We start from the raw sequence: 17,739 nt of genomic DNA on the forward strand, positions 1-17,739 counted from the left end.
GGCAAGATCAACCCATCGGCTACCAGTAGAAGGGATTTTTTTTTTACTTACACTAGGTGCTTTCACAATTTGTAGGTATTGAGATTACATGCATCTTTTTATAATTACCATAGCTCATTTAATAATCATTAGCTCATTAATGTATTTGATAGTATTTTATTTTATATGTAACCACCAAGAGCATTTGGTCCCTGGGCTCTCTGTGTGCTGGAAGCTCAGAGAGAAGCACACTGTCCCTGGTAGGGAGGGGGAGGCAAGTGCAGACTCAGAGTCTGCTAGGTGACCCAGAGGGAGAGAGGAGTGTAACCCTTCTGCCCGTCAGAGTTGGCAGCAACAAGGGCCGGGTTCAATATCTAGGGGTTCCATTCCAATAACACAATGCAAACCGGCTCGAGCCCCCACCCAGTGACCTGGGACAAATATATACCACCCCCGCTGGGCGCCTCCAAGAGGCAATACTTCCCCTCTCGCAAGCACATAGTCTGAGTGTAGCAAAAGTCTTTTAATAACAGAGAAACAATGTGGCATTATGTTGGGGAAACACCACCAACCGGATTCATAACACAACCCATGAGCAAAAACAACTCCACCCCAGGCAAATTGGGGCATGCCCTTTTCCCTTTGGTTCTTGAGTCCAGCAACCCCAAAAGTCCAATGCCCCAAAAGTCTCTGTCCCTGGTCAGGGCAGCCCCAGAGTTCGAAAGTTTATTGGCGGAGCTTTACCTCCCAACCTGGGTGGAAATGGGACGGGGGTAAGAGGCACCTTACGTGATCTGAAGCTGACCGCCCCATAGCTCCATAGCGGCGCTCCGCTCCGCTCCGCCAGCCGCCCCACAAAACTCCTTCGCGCAGCTGCACTCCGCTCCACTAGCCGCCCCACGAACTCCTTCGCTCAGCTGCGCTCCGCTCCGCCAGCCGCCCCACGAACTCCTTTGCTCAGCTGCGCTCCGCTCCGCCAGCCGCCCCACGAACTCCTTCGCTCAGCTCCACGGCCCACAAGCAGCTCCTGCCATCCACACACTGCTCCGTGTCGAACTGCTTCGCCAGCCGTCCTGCAAACTGCTCCACAATATATCTTCAGGCTCCCCCACTACTTAACACAACACTCAGTGATTTCAGCGCTTAGGTGAATTCAGCTTATAATAGGGGAGCCCCAGTGCTGGTGCACTGTCAGCCCAAAGTGAGCTCAGCAGCCTATAACTAGACTTCTAATGAAATCAAAATTAGCTCTGATATTCCACAGTGGAGAGAGGAGGAAGTGCAATTAGCATGTAAGGCCCTCACCAAGGGGCCCATGCCACCAAGTATTAATACTTGTCCCCAGCCTCTCTCCATTCACACAGTTTTGGAACCCATGACCCTTGCCTAGCGAGTGCTACTTAGATGATGGTGAATCCCTCCATCGTAACAAAAGGCCACGTACAGTTCCAAGCACAGTTCCCATAATCAGGGTAATAACAATTTATTCTTCCTGCCCCAATAACAGAGACACTGGGGATCCCACAGCAGCCAAAGTGACCATTTGGGCAGCTATGGTCTCATTCTAGGCGTGGTGGGTGTGCCTATGCAAATGAGATCGGCCCCTGAAGTTCTTTTCCACAACTTGCCACACCTCACCACCAGATGTCAGGGTGGAGCTCATCCTGACACTGCTTACATCCCTCCCCCCAGCCGAGACTTTGTCGTCCCGACAAATCACACTCCCTTTATACCAACTCATTGGTTTCCTCCAAAGGGCCTCAGGAAGCCCACTTTAGCTTCCACAAGCCTGTGTGCTAAATGTATTGGCTCCTCACTAGTCACCCCAGGTGCATCATAAGTTAACCGTTTCACTGGTCTTATCACCCTGTCTCGTCTATTGAGAATCTCTGTTGCCGAAGTAGGGGGAACATCCTCTTGAGTGACGGATGGAGAGGCTTCCCTGGAGGGTCCCTCGGCTACTGGTGTAGGCCCCTGCACTCCTAGTTCTAACGCTGGAGGGTCCAAGGTGCCCAGGACATCCTCTACCTGTCTGTCCCCATTGTCCAATAACCTGTGTGTGTCATCACAGGGGGGTCTCATCAGCAGCACCGGGGTATCAGAAAGGGGCCTAAATAGTTCCGCCATTGGGTTTAGGGCGGAAGAGGGAAAACTCTCGTTTGGTTCAGCTGATCGAGACTGAAATCTTGTCTCCATCCCAGGATACACCAGGGTTGTGTCTTCCTCCTCAGACTCACTCTCAGATGTGCAGAATAGGGGTAAGTTAGCTGCAGGGGGCCCACTGTCTGTGTTGGATGGCGGCTTTGGTCTAGCACCTCTGTTCTGCCCGGCGGCCCTGCCGTGGCCCATCTCACAAGGGGTGCTTACCAATTCCCCCACAGGGAGCAAAAGGTTTCTATGCACCGTCTTTATTTGCCCTGGACCGTCTTCAGGTTTGATCTTGTAGACCGGCAGATCTCCCAGCTTTTCCATCACCAGGTAAGGTATTGCCTTCCATCTGTCAGCTATCTTGTGTTTGCCAGCAATACCCAAATTTCGCAGCAGGACTCTGTCCCCTGGCTGGAGCTCCTGCGAACGCACTCTAGCATCATATCGATGTTTGTTGCGGTCTGCGTTCTTCCGAGCCGCAGCGGTAGCTAAGCGATAAGCATCCCGCAGCTTTTCTCTTAGTCGGGATACATATTGCTGATGAGTTTCATAGCTATCTCCATCCTCTGATACACCAAAGCACAAGTCTATGGGTAATCTTGGTTCTCGCCCAAACATCAAGAGATATGGGGTGACTCCCGTAGCATCGTTCTTTGTGGCATTGTAGGCATGCACCAGAAATGCGACATGCTGGCTCCAGGTTGCCTTCTGCTCTGGTCGCAAAGTTCCCAACATATCTAATAGGGTTCGATTGAACCTCTCTGGCTGAGGATCACCTTGGGGGTGATAAGGCGTTGTCCTAGACTTTTTAATTCCTGCTATCTTCAGCACCTCCTTCAGAAGGTGACTCTCAAAATCCCGCCCCTGATCAGAGTGTATCCGAGCCGGGAATCCATAGACTGAGAAATATTTGTCCCACAATACTCGAGCAACGGTGGTGGCCCTCTGATCACGTGTGGGATATGCTTGTGCATACCGTGTAAAATGGTCAGTCACTACTAGAATGTTTCCAACATTCCTCTTGTCTACCTCTTCTCTCACCCCAGCAACCTCCTCTGGGAATTCCAGGTGCACTATGACATACCCTTGATAGGGGTATTCATCCATGCTGAGGCCACATAGGCCAAGGCCAGTCAGTGGCTGTATAGGCAGGTGCCTAAGCATCTGTTGGTAGAATGACTGAAATATAATAGTCACTTGAGATCCAGTGTCAAGCACTGCTTTACACTCCACCCCTTCGATCCTCACCATGACCTCTGCTCGAGGCCCTATCAGTCCTGCAGGGATCCCAGCTGGACAGTCTTTTCTGGGGGAATCTTCAAATCCTGCAGACCTGGGGGGTCCCCGTCCCCAGACCCTCTGGCAGCTACCGGATCTCTCCCAACTGATCCTCAGCTTTCCATACACTAAGGAGGGGTTTTCTTCATTACGGCACTTGGCAGCACTGTGTCCATCCTGACCACATCGGTAGCAGAAGAATTGACCTTTCCCCCTTCGCCTGGGGGGGATGGTGGCTCTAAGTGCGGGCTTCTCAATCGCCACAGTTTGAGGCTTCTTATTCCTAGAAGTCTTAACTCGGTCAACGGTACTTTGCAGCTCAGCTATCCGTTCCGTCAGGACCTGCATTTGTTGGGCAAGTTCCTCTCTGGTGCTCACCATCAGTACACTGGCCATTTGCAGTGGTGTTGTGCTGGCTGGCTCCGATGTTTGGGCTTCCCAAAACTCACTGGCAGCCTGCCTTTCTTCCTCCTCTCGGACCTCTTTTATCAGCTGGGAGTAACTTGGGGGATGTTCCCGTCGTTCTCTTAGCCGGAGATGAAGTAGAATCGGGTTCTGATACTGAGTTCCTCTTACAATTTGAGCCAGTCTGGTCTGATCCATCTGCTCAGCAGTCACTGCTCCCCTCATGACAGCTCTCTGAAGCAGTCTCTCCAGTCTCTGTATGTAGGCTGAAGCCTTCTCGCCCTTTTGTTGTCGGGAATTAAGGAACTTACAGTAGCTGTCTTCAGGGCCCTCTACGCTCCCAAAGTTGTGTTCAAGGGCCTCTAGGCAGTCCTTCACACTGACCCCAGGGTCAATGAGCTTCAGGGTGCGAATCACATCTAATGCTGGGCCGCCAAGGCTCTCTATAAGGCATCTTCGCTTTTCTGCATCTGGTACGGCCCACTCTTGCAGCATTTCAGTGGTATGCTCTAACCAGGGTTCAAACTCCTCCTCCCCAGCAAATAATCTTAACTTACGACAAGAGTCTGACTCAGCATGGGGCAGCACAACCTTTTCCAATATTTGCCCCAGAGCTTTTGTCCAATCATCAGCCGAGGCTGCAGCCTCCGAGCTAGAAGCTGCTGAGCCAGGGCCCAACAAACCTGACATATTAGCCATTATACAAACAGTAATTTCCTCAAAATATAAGCACAAACAAAAAAAATATATAAATTGTTTCCCAATGTAGTGGATCACTCAACAGGTGCTTGCGAGGGGTACTGACCCAGGCGATCCCGGACGAGCCCCCAAAAATGTAACCCTTCTGCCCGTCAGAGTTGGCAGCAACAAGGGCCGGGTTCAATATCTAGGGGTTCCATTCCAATAACACAATGCAAACCGGCTCGAGCCCCCACCCAGTGACCTGGGACAAATATATACCACCCCCGCTGGGCGCCTCCAAGAGGCAATACTTCCCCTCTCGCAAGCACATAGTCTGAGTGTAGCAAAAGTCTTTTAATAACAGAGAAACAATGTGGCATTATGTTGGGGAAACACCACCAACCGGATTCATAACACAACCCATGAGCAAAAACAACTCCACCCCAGGCAAATTGGGGCATGCCCTTTTCCCTTTGGTTCTTGAGTCCAGCAACCCCAAAAGTCCAATGCCCCAAAAGTCTCTGTCCCTGGTCAGGGCAGCCCCAGAGTTCGAAAGTTTATTGGCGGAGCTTTACCTCCCAACCTGGGTGGAAATGGGACGGGGGTAAGAGGCACCTTACGTGATCTGAAGCTGACCGCCCCATAGCTCCATAGCGGCGCTCCGCTCCGCTCCGCCAGCCGCCCCACAAAACTCCTTCGCGCAGCTGCACTCCGCTCCACTAGCCGCCCCACGAACTCCTTCGCTCAGCTGCGCTCCGCTCCGCCAGCCGCCCCACGAACTCCTTTGCTCAGCTGCGCTCCGCTCCGCCAGCCGCCCCACGAACTCCTTCGCTCAGCTCCACGGCCCACAAGCAGCTCCTGCCATCCACACACTGCTCCGCCAGCCGTCCTGCAAACTGCTCCACAATATATCTTCAGGCTCCCCCACTACTTAACACAACACTCAGTGATTTCAGCGCTTAGGTGAATTCAGCTTATAATAGGGGAGCCCCAGTGCTGGTGCACTGTCAGCCCAAAGTGAGCTCAGCAGCCTATAACTAGACTTCTAATGAAATCAAAATTAGCTCTGATATTCCACAGTGGAGAGAGGAGGAAGTGCAATTAGCATGTAAGGCCCTCACCAAGGGGCCCATGCCACCAAGTATTAATACTTGTCCCCAGCCTCTCTCCATTCACACAGTTTTGGAACCCATGACCCTTGCCTAGCGAGTGCTACTTAGATGATGGTGAATCCCTCCATCGTAACAAAAGGCCACGTACAGTTCCAAGCACAGTTCCCATAATCAGGGTAATAACAATTTATTCTTCCTGCCCCAATAACAGAGACACTGGGGATCCCACAGCAGCCAAAGTGACCATTTGGGCAGCTATGGTCTCATTCTAGGCGTGGTGGGTGTGCCTATGCAAATGAGATCGGCCCCTGAAGTTCTTTTCCACAACTTGCCACACCTCACCACCAGATGTCAGGGTGGAGCTCATCCTGACACTGCTTACAGGAGTGACACTATTTAAAGCGACAGGGGCCCCTGTTTACTCGAGGAAGGGTGCAGAGTCAAACTGTTGACAAATTAAAGCCCAGGAATAAGAGCTAGCCTGGCCAGTAGGAAGTGAGATGACCTCACCGGGAGCTCTGGAGTGGGGATAAACCATTCTGGTGTAGTATGGAGCCAGCCACAGAAAGGGCAGGACTGGCTGTATGGGGAGCTGGTGAGTCCCAGGCCTGCATGCAGGGTTCCCCCTAAGAACTGGCCTTTGGGTAGCTGGAAGCAACATCCCTCAGCTTGGCCCCTTTTCCTCTTCAAAGTGACTTCCACTTTCCACCAAGCCCCAGCAAGGCTGAGTTAGCCCTCCAGCTCCCGAGGTGAGATCAGTCACCACATGGCGAGCTCTGCTCTGGTTCCTAATCTAGGGCTTCTCACCTGCTGTGAGTGTGTCTGAGCACTGCAATGGGAGACTAAAGTTAGGATTTTTAGTATAGTTTTGTAATTTGCACCTTGAGTCCTGTACCCCTTTGTGGTGAGGGAAAATCTTCTAGGAAAATAAATTGCAGGATATTTTGCCAACAGATGCAAAAACTAGGTTGAAATTTTTTTGGTTTTATAGAGAAAAAATGCATTAAAATGTATTAAAATCATATAAAAGGTTTGAGTGTTGGCAGCGTGGCAGTATGTAAGAGCTGTATGCAAAAGACCCACGGTTCACATTTGATTATTTTTGTTAATAGGACAAACCTTGAGCTCTCCTTTAATTTTCCATTTTCACTGTTAATTATGGGTAATTAAGAGTACAAGTTACTGTGCAATTAAGACAACACACCCATGCACAAAGTAAGAACCTTTCCCACAATCCCAGGTTGGGAGCACATAAGACTAAGGAGAGCTGCTCAGCTGCTTATTGAAATAGGAAAGGGCAGGGGCTGGGTGAAAACCTTCATTCCCCCTCTCCACTTGCTGGCCAGTGCAGGTTCAGGGTTTGCAATTTACCATTGGTAAAGCATTTTCTGATGCAGGAGAGGAAATGTGATTCAGAGACTTGTTTCTGAGTCAGTGCCTCTTGGGGCTTCTGCTAGAGTGCTACAACGTACATACCTCCCCCTGCTCTGGGCTGTGCCTAAAATCAAGATCTAGCCCTACAGCAGGAGTATAGCAACTGGCTGCTGTTCTTAAGGTTGCAATATGATTCCCCCTGGCCCCAATGCTCATAACTTCACAAAGCTGAAATTTTCAGTTTGTTCTCTGCCTCAAGGCCAATATATTTTATACTTTGAGCTCAAACAGTTCAGTCATTTCTGAGACAGACAAGAGTGAAAGAGACACACTTCCCCCAGTCTAAAGAGAAAACTCTTGTGACCGTTTTTGAACAGGGCTAGAGAGTATTCCTTATGCAGCCTTAAATTATCACTTTTTGCTCCATTTTTGTTTCAGTGTTGTTTTTAAAAGGAAACATTTGCCTCTGAGCACATCCTTTTTGGAAGGTGGTGCTTTTTCCACCTAGAACAGAAAAACAACACACAGAAAAAGGCAAGTCTTTTGAGATGAATGACAGCCTTCACCTTTCCCATTTCTATTATGCGATCATGGAGTAGTATCTTCTTTGCTACAACTTGTACTCTTTTTGACCAGGTTGCCTATAGCTTGCACCTTTCTTTGCAAATGTATGTCCCGGTGACATCAAAACCATGTTTGGGCAAATTCCAGAATCATGGTCTAGTCCAGGGCACTGGACTAAGTGTCAGGACATTGGACTTCTATTCTGGACTCTGCCACTGAGGTGGTGTGTGACCTCACAAGTCACTTCACTTCTCTGGGCCTGAATTTCCCCATCCGTAAAATGTGAATAATGACACTTTCCCTCCTTAGTAAAGTTCTTTGGGATCTACTGATGAAAAGTCCTATATAAGAGCTAAGTATTGTCATTATTCATAACAGATTGGTGCTGGAATAACCACCAACGTTAATTGAGTGATGTGTTGACCTCTTTTAGCTTCATATTTTCCCCTTCTATAATATCGTAGAATCATAGAATCATAGAATATCAGGGTTGGAAGGGACCTCAGGAGGTCATCTAGTCCAACCCCCTGCTCAAAGCAGGACCAATCCCCAATTAAATCATCTCAGCCAGGGCTTTGTCAAGCCTGACCTTAAAAACTTCTAAGGAAGGAGATTCTACCACCTCCCTAGGTAACGCATTCCAGTGTTTCACCACCCTCCTAGTGAAAAAGTTTTTTCCTAATATCCAACCTAAACCTCCCCCACTGCAACTTGAGACCATTACTCCTTGTCCTGTCCTCTTCTACCACTGAGAATAGCCTGAGAATATCCTCTCTGGAACCACCTCTCAGGTAGTTGAAAGCAGCTATCAAATCACCCCTCATTCTTCTCTTCTACAGACTAAACAATCCCAGTTCCCTCAGCTTCTCCTCATAAATCATGTGTTCCAGACCCCTAATCATTTTTGTTGCCCTTTGCTGGACTCTCTCCAATTTATCCACATCCTTCTTGTAGTGTGGGGCCCAAAACTGGACACAGTACTCCAGATGAGACCTCACCAATGTCGAATAGAGGGGGACGATCACATCCCTCGATCTGCTCGCTATGCCCCTACTTATACATACCAAAATGCCATTGGCCTTCTTGGCAACAAGGGCACACTGCTGACTCATATCCAGCTTCTTGTCCACCGTCACCCCTAGGTCCTTTTCTGCAGAACTGCTGCCTAGCCATTCGGTCCCTAGACTGTAGCTGTGCATTGGGTTCTTCCGTCCTAAGTGCAGGACCCTGCACTTATCCTTATTGAACCTCATCAGATTTCTTTTGGCCCAATCCTCCAATTTGTCTAGGTCCCTCTGTATCCTATCCCTGCCCTCCAGCGTATCTACCACTCCTCCCAGTTTAGTATCATCCGCAAATTTGCTGAGAGTGCAATCCACACCATCCTCCAGATCATTTATGAAGATATTGAACAAAACCGGCCCCAGGACCAACACCTGGGGCACTCCACTTGACACCGGCTGCCAACTAGACATGGAGCCATTGATCACTACCCGTTGAGCCCGACAATCTAGCCAGCTTTCTACCCACCTTATAGTGCATTCATCCAGCCCATACTTCTTTAACTTGCTGACAAGAATACTGTGGGAGACCATGTCAAAAGCTTTGCTAAAGTCAAGAAACAATACATCCACTGCTTTCCCTTCATCCACAGAACCAGTAATCTCATCATAGAAGGCGATTAGATTAGTCAGGCATGACCTTCCCTTGGTGAATCCATGCTGACTGTTCCTGATCACTTTCCTCTCATGTAAGTGCTTCAGGATTGATTCTTTGAGGACCTGCTCCATGATTTTTCCGGGGACTGAGGTGAGGCTGACTGGCCTGTAGTTCCCAAGATCCTCCTTCTTCCCTTTTTTAAAGATTGGCACTTTTTCCAGTCATCTGGGACTTCCCCCGTTCGCCACGAGTTTTCAAAGATAATGGCCAATGGCTCTGCAATCACAGCCGCCAATTCCTTTAGCACTCTCGGATGCAACTCGTCTGGCCCCATGGACTTGTGTACGTCCAGCTTTTCTAAATAGTCCCTAACCACCTCTTTCTCCACAGAGGGCTGGCCATCTATTCCCCATGTTGTGATGCCCAGCACCGCAGTCTGGGAGCTGACCTTGTTAGTGAAGACAGAGGCAAAAAAAGCATTGTGTACATTCGCTTTTTCCACATCCTCTGTCACTAGGTTGCCTCCCTCATTCATTAAGGGGCCCACACTTTCCTTGGCTTTCTTCTTGTTGCCAACATACCTGAAGAAACCCTTCCTGTTACTCTTGACATCTCTCGCTAGCTGCAGCTCCAGGTGCAATTTGGCTCTTCTGATTTCATTCCTACATGCCCGAGCAATATTTTTATACTCTTCCCTAGTCATATGTCCAACCTTCCACTTCTTGTAAGCTTCTTTTTTATGTTTAAGATCTGCTAGGATTTCACCGTTAAGCCAAGCTGGTTGCCTGCCGTATTTACTATTCTTTCGACACATCAGGATGGTTTGTCCCTGTAACCTCAACAGGGATTCCTTGAAATACAGCCAGCTCTCCTGGACTCCTTTCCCCTTCATGTTAGTCCCCCAGGGGATCCTACCCATCCGTCCCCTAAGGGAGTCGAAGTCTGCTTTCCTGAAGTCCAGGGTCCGTATCCTGCTGCTTACCTTCCTTCCCTGTGTCAGGATCCTGAACTCAACTAACTCATGGTCACTGCCTCCCAGATTCCCATCCACTATTGGTCCCCCCACTAATTCTTCCCGGTTTGTGAGCAGCAGGTCAAGAAAAGCTCCCCCCCTAGTTTATAATATAAAACATTATAATCAAAAACATTCAAATAATGCTGAAGTCTAACTGATAAACAGACACAATTAATTCCCAAACCAAAGCAGGATTCTTTCCTTAATTCATCCCATTACAGGGGTGTCAAGGAACTGTACATGAGATTACTAGTTAAGCCCCTCTGTAGTAACAGTGGTTACCTAAAGAGGTCTCACTCATTATTACTACCTGCATTTCTCTACCCTCTGTGGTAATGCCAGTGGTTAATACAGTACCACACAGCCTCCTGAAAGCAACATAGTATTTATTTAGAATAAAAGCATTTCAGAGAAAACAGATCTTAAAATAACAAATAGATGGTAGACCTTCAGTAAGGTAGGAATGGGTATTTGTCTTCCACATGGAGATCCTGGTAAGTCTACGCTTTCTCTCGACATCCTTCTCCCCAAAACTTTAGGGTCTGAGTGGCATCATCTGTTCCCTTAATTCATAAATCTAGTTGCCTCGCTTGGGTTTGCAGTGTGTGTCCTCTAAAAGCTGCTCAGTCTTTTTGACCCCCAGTCTCACCCCCCACTTCCTTGAGACCAGGATTGGGGTCTGTTAGTTCTGAGCATTAGAAAAACAAAGCTTGCAGTTTGTTGGAGACAATATGTAAGGTCCTTGAAACTAATAGCTTTCCCCATTGTCTTCTAAGTTTGTACTGCGTTGTTCTTTTCTTGGAGCTATCTTCTTCCTCCTCCATTGAAATAAACACTCCTGCATTGAAATAAATCAGTACAGGTATATAATAAACATTCCACTAACCCTAGTATAGTTATACCGTCTATCTCATAACTAGATCACACGGCATTCATAGAATTATCACATTGCAACAGCACATTCACCACAAAAGCAGTGACCTAAATCTCATTGCAAAGTTTTGGCTAAACTAGCCGTCCTGAACAGAAAGGATAGGCTAGGATCCCATTTTGTTAAGTGTCTGTCTTTATAAAGTGAGGCCTCATGTGGGGATTTAAGTGTTTCCATTATTTAAGGGGAGAAAATCATTGTGTCTTAAATGTGAGCAGGTTCAGCCTGTGACAGGGTGAGGAATTAATTCATGTGTAAGTGACCAGCTTGCTGTGGCTCCACTGTTGGCTCCCAGCACTCTGTCACACAGCCCAAAGCAAATCTATGAAGTCATGTGATAAATCTCTGCTGCAGTAAATTTCACAGGCTGAGTCTCCTTTCAGCACAAGACTCCTTCCCTCGCCCCCTTCTCCCCCGGTTTAGTTCTTTGAGAGTCATTGATGTTATTAGCAGAGATGAAGGAAGAGAAAGGTAAATCGGAGACCACTGTCTCTCATTCTTATACCACCCTCCCCTCTTTGAGGATTACCCCTGGCTGGGGCACAGGCAACGTGTAGTCTCTTGTGGTTGTGATGTGTGACCCGTTCCTGTGATGGAATGTACATTTCTTATTCACGCCTTCCCGTTGCTGGAAAATTGCTGTTTAAGCAGGTGATAGCTCTTGAACACCTGGCTGGCGTGTCAATATCTTTGTCTCTGAAAAACTGGTTTTAGCCTGCGTTTCTTAACCTTGGAGCATGTTATAACAATGGTATACAGCAGAATCTTATAACTTCACGTACAATGTTGATGCTCATATTATACCTGTACAATAGTGTTCAGCAGATTCTGAGTTTTCAAATGATACCTCACCAGGCATACTTTGTACAAAATGTATCATAGTCTTGTAAAAGTGGTGACTATAGTAGTAACTAGATGAAAAGGTTTAGGAAAGGTTAGTGAAAAGTAGACCTTATTGACACAAAAGGAAAACCCACTTTTAGGCCCACAGTTTAGCAGCATTCCAACATGAACAGTGATAATTTAAAAGTTCCCAAGGAACTCAATTCTCATGCTTCAGGGCATAAATTAATTGCCAGCTGATGTCAGGAAGGAATCTTCCCATCTACACTCACTCAATAAAGCACTGTACAATTGTCTGAGTGAATTCTGTAAAGATGAAATGGTTAGAGATCACCTTCCAAAGTATCAAGAAAAAGGTAATCATCAGAAGTAGAATAGTGGAATGAAAAAAGATTTCTTGATCTTTGTTTGACTATTCCACATGTAAAGGTCTCCCCTTGACTGAAGCATTTGTAAGAGACCGTGGTGGGGGCATCTTCTGAAGAAAATAAAAATTGATAAAAGTGCCAGAGCACCATAAAGGAGCCCTAAAAGCCCCAGATCGAGCAAGGGGAGAATTCCCTAGTGCAAGAACTGAGGAAGACAGCTACAGGCTATCCTTAGAGGACCTCCTCATAAGCCCTGGCATGGAGGCTATGCTGGGAGCAGAACTGGGAGTGTGAGGATTCTGTGAATGGTGGGGCTGCAGCATACAGAACTAAGGACATTGCAGGCAACATGTCTGCTCATAGGCTAGTAAGGACAAGCTACTTTAACATACACAGTCTTTGGGGGATGACTAAATTATTTCAGGGGCCTCTTCGGCTCCTATTGCAGCCCAGACTCAGGACCTCACAAAGGTGGCTTAAAGTTACCATAGCTATCATATTTGGACCCAGCAGAGAAGGAGATAGAGACACAGGCACAGAGGAGCTCATTTAAACACAGCTAGCAGCCATGGGAGACTTTTATTTCTGTGTCTGCAAAAATTGAAACCAATATGAAACTGAGGCTTTTCAGTGAGGAAGGTGTTCAAACATTTACATCACAATAGCCCCCTCCCCTTCCAAATCTTAACCAATGTGAAGGTATAAACAGCTTTTTCCTTTGCTTGTGTGCAGGTTTGGTTCCAATTAGGTTGTAGCAAAAACACAGAAAATCTCCTAGGCTCTTTTGTTCCTCAGATAGGTTGGTCTGCAGCAGAACTAGCATCTGTAACCAGTATTGCCAGCTCTCACAGTTTTATTGTGAGTGCTACACTATTTGGTGTTTGTCTTAAATTACTAGATCCTAGATTCAAGTGATTATTTGTGAAGTACATTTCTAATCCTTAGGGTTGCAGAGAAAAGCTTGAAAACATGAACTGAGGGCACTCTAAAGGCTCAGAAACCAGAAGACAAATAAAAGAATATGAAAACATATTTTATAAATCATTCCATGATTTTTTGAAACCTGACACAAGATTTTTGAATGCTTGGAGTTGGTGATACTGCTTAGCTTTACAGAGCCTGAATCAGGTCAGGCCCTAACTTCTTATTGTCTGTCCAAACCTCAGGGTAGAACTTGAATATTCACAATAAAAGAGCAATAATAGTTGTTATGGGTATAAAATATTTTGATTAAACATCAATATCATGCCTCTGGATTAGGTAGGATTGGTTTTCCCAGTCCTTCCACACCTCCAAATACTTGGGCTTGATATGGGTAGAGTAACATTCACCTATCATTTAAATTTTACTGAATGTTAAAGTGCTTTTGGCCCACTTCCCGCAGCCCCCATTGGCCTGGAGCGACGAATCGCGGCCAGTGGGAGCTGCGATCAGCTGAACCTGCAGATGCAGCTGGTAAACAAACCGGCCCGGCCCACCAGGGAGTTTACCCTGGCGGGCTGCATGCCAAAGGTTGCCAATCCCTGTTCTAAACAAAGATATTTTCAAGCAAATCATTAATTCTGGGATAACTGAGGGGAAATATTGAATCTTTTTTTAACAACTGAACTATGTGTTTTCCTGCAGCTGAGAAATAGCTCAAAGACAGCCATTGTTATGGCATTTATTTTATGGCAATAGTTGCCCCATGTATCTAAAGAGATTATGCACAGTTATACAGGCTTAGCACATACCATCAACCCAATCAATTTCATGCAATCAGAGAACAACTTGTTATTGATGCACTTATTTTTGAAAAACAAAAACAAAGCAAAACAAATTGTGAACACTGTAGTGGAAAAATACAAATGAATATTTAGTTATTATTTGAGTAAAATGATCCCATTTTCATTAACAAAATTGTAAGATGATTGGAAAAATATTTTGTCCAAAAAAATCTATAGCAGGAGATCAGAAATATTAAACAAGTACTAACTACAGGGTAATGCCAAGATAGTCATAATTATAGAAAAATCAATAACAAGCAGATTAATTACAGAATTGATCTAAAGCAGCCTTGCAAGGAATAATTGACATCATATCATTACCGTAACAACTAATTCACATGACAAAACTGATATGGCACCTTCTTAGCAGCCAGTTAAAAATAATTATTAATCACATCATATTGTGCTATGGCAAATAAGATGAATAAAAGCTCATTTGCCAAATATTTAATATTGTAATTTTTCATGGTTTTATGCATACTGTACTAATGCTCATCATAGTTAAGAGTGAAATGTCACTATTAAAAAAAACTTTACATTTTTAATATAATGCAGGACTCATAACTGCATTAGGACTACAGATGTCAATATAATAGTTTTTTTTTTTAACTAAGGAAGGAATTTATAATGCTTATTAATACGAGAAGCCAACAGCGCTGTCATAAAATGGGCATAGCATAGATAGGCATCATCCTGTTTTAAATGGTGAGCTGAGTATTTTTATCCATAATGATTTGTACTTTCATATTTTGTGGTGATTAAAAGAGACTAACTTTGTGCTTATAAATGGTGTAAAATTATCCTTCACTTTCCAGTTGATGGTACTTGGACTTTTCCTTTCCTTTTCATTCATCCCAAAGAGTTTCCAATGCCAAATCAAGGGCAGAAGTTTTTAAAGAGTCAGGAAAAAGTCACATTTGTTACTTATATTTAAAGATGGGGGAGGAAGAGAGATTGCATGTTTAAAGGTTAAATTAGGTAAATTAATTGGAAACACCAGAGGCAGGAATCAGTCCAATGGAGCTGATAACAAAAACTCCTGCACATCTTGTTTTACTTTTCAATTTTCTCGGATAATTTCACCCAAAATTAGACCGATCTCCTAAGATAGGTAAACAAGAAGAGCATTGTTCTTTCAATTGCATAAGCTAAGCAATATCCTGAAAGTATATCAATTGCCTATCATGCAGAAATGTCTGGTAGGTATTCAGCTGAGGACATCAAACTTTTCCTGAACTCAAGTTGTCAGAGCTTTAGGATATTCAGAACTGGAGTGTTATGGTCTTTTAGGAGAAGACAGAAACAATTTCAAAATCTAATTTTGGCACATGTAACTCAGTGACATACCTCCCAGGTTTACACTATCTTCTCAGCAAAGCCAGTTTTTCTCTGGTTCCGGTAAATATTCTAGCAGTGTATCACTCCCCCACTTCCTCCGGATAAAAGATGACAAAGGGTAAAATTTTCACCCTGATATTCTAGGATTTACATGTGTAATTTTCATTAAAATGAATAAACTGCTTGTTCAGATTCCCATACTCTAGCATAAATAGATATACATGCCCAAGTCTGTATTTTCCTTCTGAAAATCCAATATATGTGTGACTGAATCTAATCTTCTGTATTCCTTGCAAAACGTGATCCTTAACCAATGAAGTCAGTGAAAACATTCCCACTGACATTCATAGACTTTGGCTCATGCCCTTTGCCCCCAACCCAGCACTGGGATTCACATGGGTGGACTCCTAAGCCAGTATGCAGCCCCCTGACTTTTGATATGCAGGATCAGCTGCACAGATCCCACTGCAGGGGTAGAGCCATTCTGTATACTCCTTAGTTAGCTAAAACTCTACCGACTTCAATTTTGAAGTTGTAACACTCAGCCCTACCTTCTCTAGTAAAACATTTGACAAGGAGAGGAGGAAAAAATTTCCTTTCAAAGAGCATATGTGAAATGATGCATTTTAGGGTATTGTACAAGTATCTGGAAAAAATAAATTAGAACCCCACTACTTCTCTGGGAAAAGTAGGAGACACCTTAAAGATAAACAAGAGCATTCAGCCCATATTTAGCACATTTTCTGTCTCTGTATTGTCTTTCACTTAAGCTGAACAAGATCAAAACATAGCTATGGTTATTCCAATTCCTTTTTTCAAGCACTTTTATTCCCTTTGTTGAGAACATGCACACTATGCTGTCTTTATTGTTATATAACTTTGGTTTATGAAGATGCAAGGACTAGATGCAGCTCTGTAGTCTTATGATTCCATTCTTGCCACTTCACTGTAACCCGGCTTTTGCAGTAAAACATTTCTTGGTTTTATTTGTTTTTAATAAGGTGGCAAATTCTAAACAAGGCAGAAGGAGTCAGAAGTGCTGCTTCACTCACACTGCAAATAGACACTAGAGAAGCGACACCTCTTCCCTTTGGGGCTATTCTAGGCACCATTCTGCCAAGTAACCAGGAGAGAAGGGAGGGAGCTCCCCACTGGCTTCCATTCTGATGGGGAAGGAGGTTAGTCGCTGAGAACTTTTTCATAGGAAAAGAATTGTTTTGCAACCTGTTTTAGTAAAGATTAAATGGACAGTGGAGCCTGAACCAGCCTCTTTCTCTAGTAATGGTTTGCTTATCAGGTTTTATATACTCAGGCTATGTCTACACTGCTGCGTAAGCCCAGGTTCAAACTCAGGCCCAACCCTAACTACCCTTCCATCTACACACAAATGGCACTAACCCAGGGCTTGGACCCAGGGGATGAGGGTCCAAGCCTGAGTCAAGCCAGAAGCCAGGACCCAAAGTTCAAGCCCTACTGCTTTGCAGTGTAAACACAGTCCCACCAGAGTTGTGCTCTGGGAATCCACCAAAAGTATCCCACAGGCCAACTTTCTTTTTCTTCTAGACAGTCAAGTTTGGTGCACAGTCAAGTTTTCACACACTGCACCATGAACAAAAGGCTAGAATGGCCACATTTTGGGATGGCACTAGGGATGTGTCTACACTGCATTAAAACACCCACAGCTAGCCTGTGTCTGTGTCAGCTGACTCAGGCTCACGGGGCTTGAGCTGCATGGCTATAAAGTTGCAGTATAAATGTTCAGGCTTAGGCTAGAGTGTGGGCTCTGGGATCCTTCCCTCTCATGGGTTCCCTGAGTCTGGGCTCCAGCCTGTGTCCAAATGTCTAAGCAGCAATTTTATAGGCTCACTGCCTGAGCCAGCTGTCATGGAGCAGCCGTGGGTGTTTTATTGCACTGTAGACATACCCTAAGAATTCCAGGACTGGGTGGTTGGAATCAGGCCTGCATAATGCAGTGGAAACTCTGGAGCCCCATGTTGGGATCCAGGGTCAAACAATTCCTAACGTGGGGTTACAACTGAGTATAGACATTCAAATCATAGGTTAACAAACCCAGTGTCTGCTAACTTGAGTTCTACTAACCCTGGGCTTACATGGTGATGTAAACATACCCTCAGGGCACAGTATAACTCCCAGCGAAGTCAGTGGAAGAATTCCTCATCACTAACAGTTAGGCTGTGGATGTACATGCTGACCAATATTGTCTCATTGTTGCCTTGTACTCCCCCATCTGTCTGGACACAGACATCCCCCATCTGTC

At 45.6% G+C, this 17,739-nt stretch overlaps 1 long non-coding RNA gene across 1 annotated transcript; it reads right to left on the reverse strand.

Annotated features, from left to right (window-relative positions):
• Positions 1-10,584: 10,584 nt before the first annotated feature.
• LOC311517697 lies at positions 10,585-15,777 on the reverse strand. Its single transcript, XR_014710762.1, has 2 exons — positions 15,471-15,777; positions 10,585-11,053 (listed from the first exon to the last, which is right to left on the reverse strand). It is a non-coding gene; the product is annotated as an uncharacterized lncRNA (long non-coding RNA).
• Positions 15,778-17,739: the final 1,962 nt, after the last annotated feature.

This window comes from Lepidochelys olivacea, assembly GCF_965140295.1.
Source record: "Lepidochelys olivacea isolate rLepOli2 genome assembly, chromosome: 3".
Classification (NCBI taxonomy): Eukaryota; Metazoa; Chordata; order Testudines; family Cheloniidae; genus Lepidochelys; species Lepidochelys olivacea.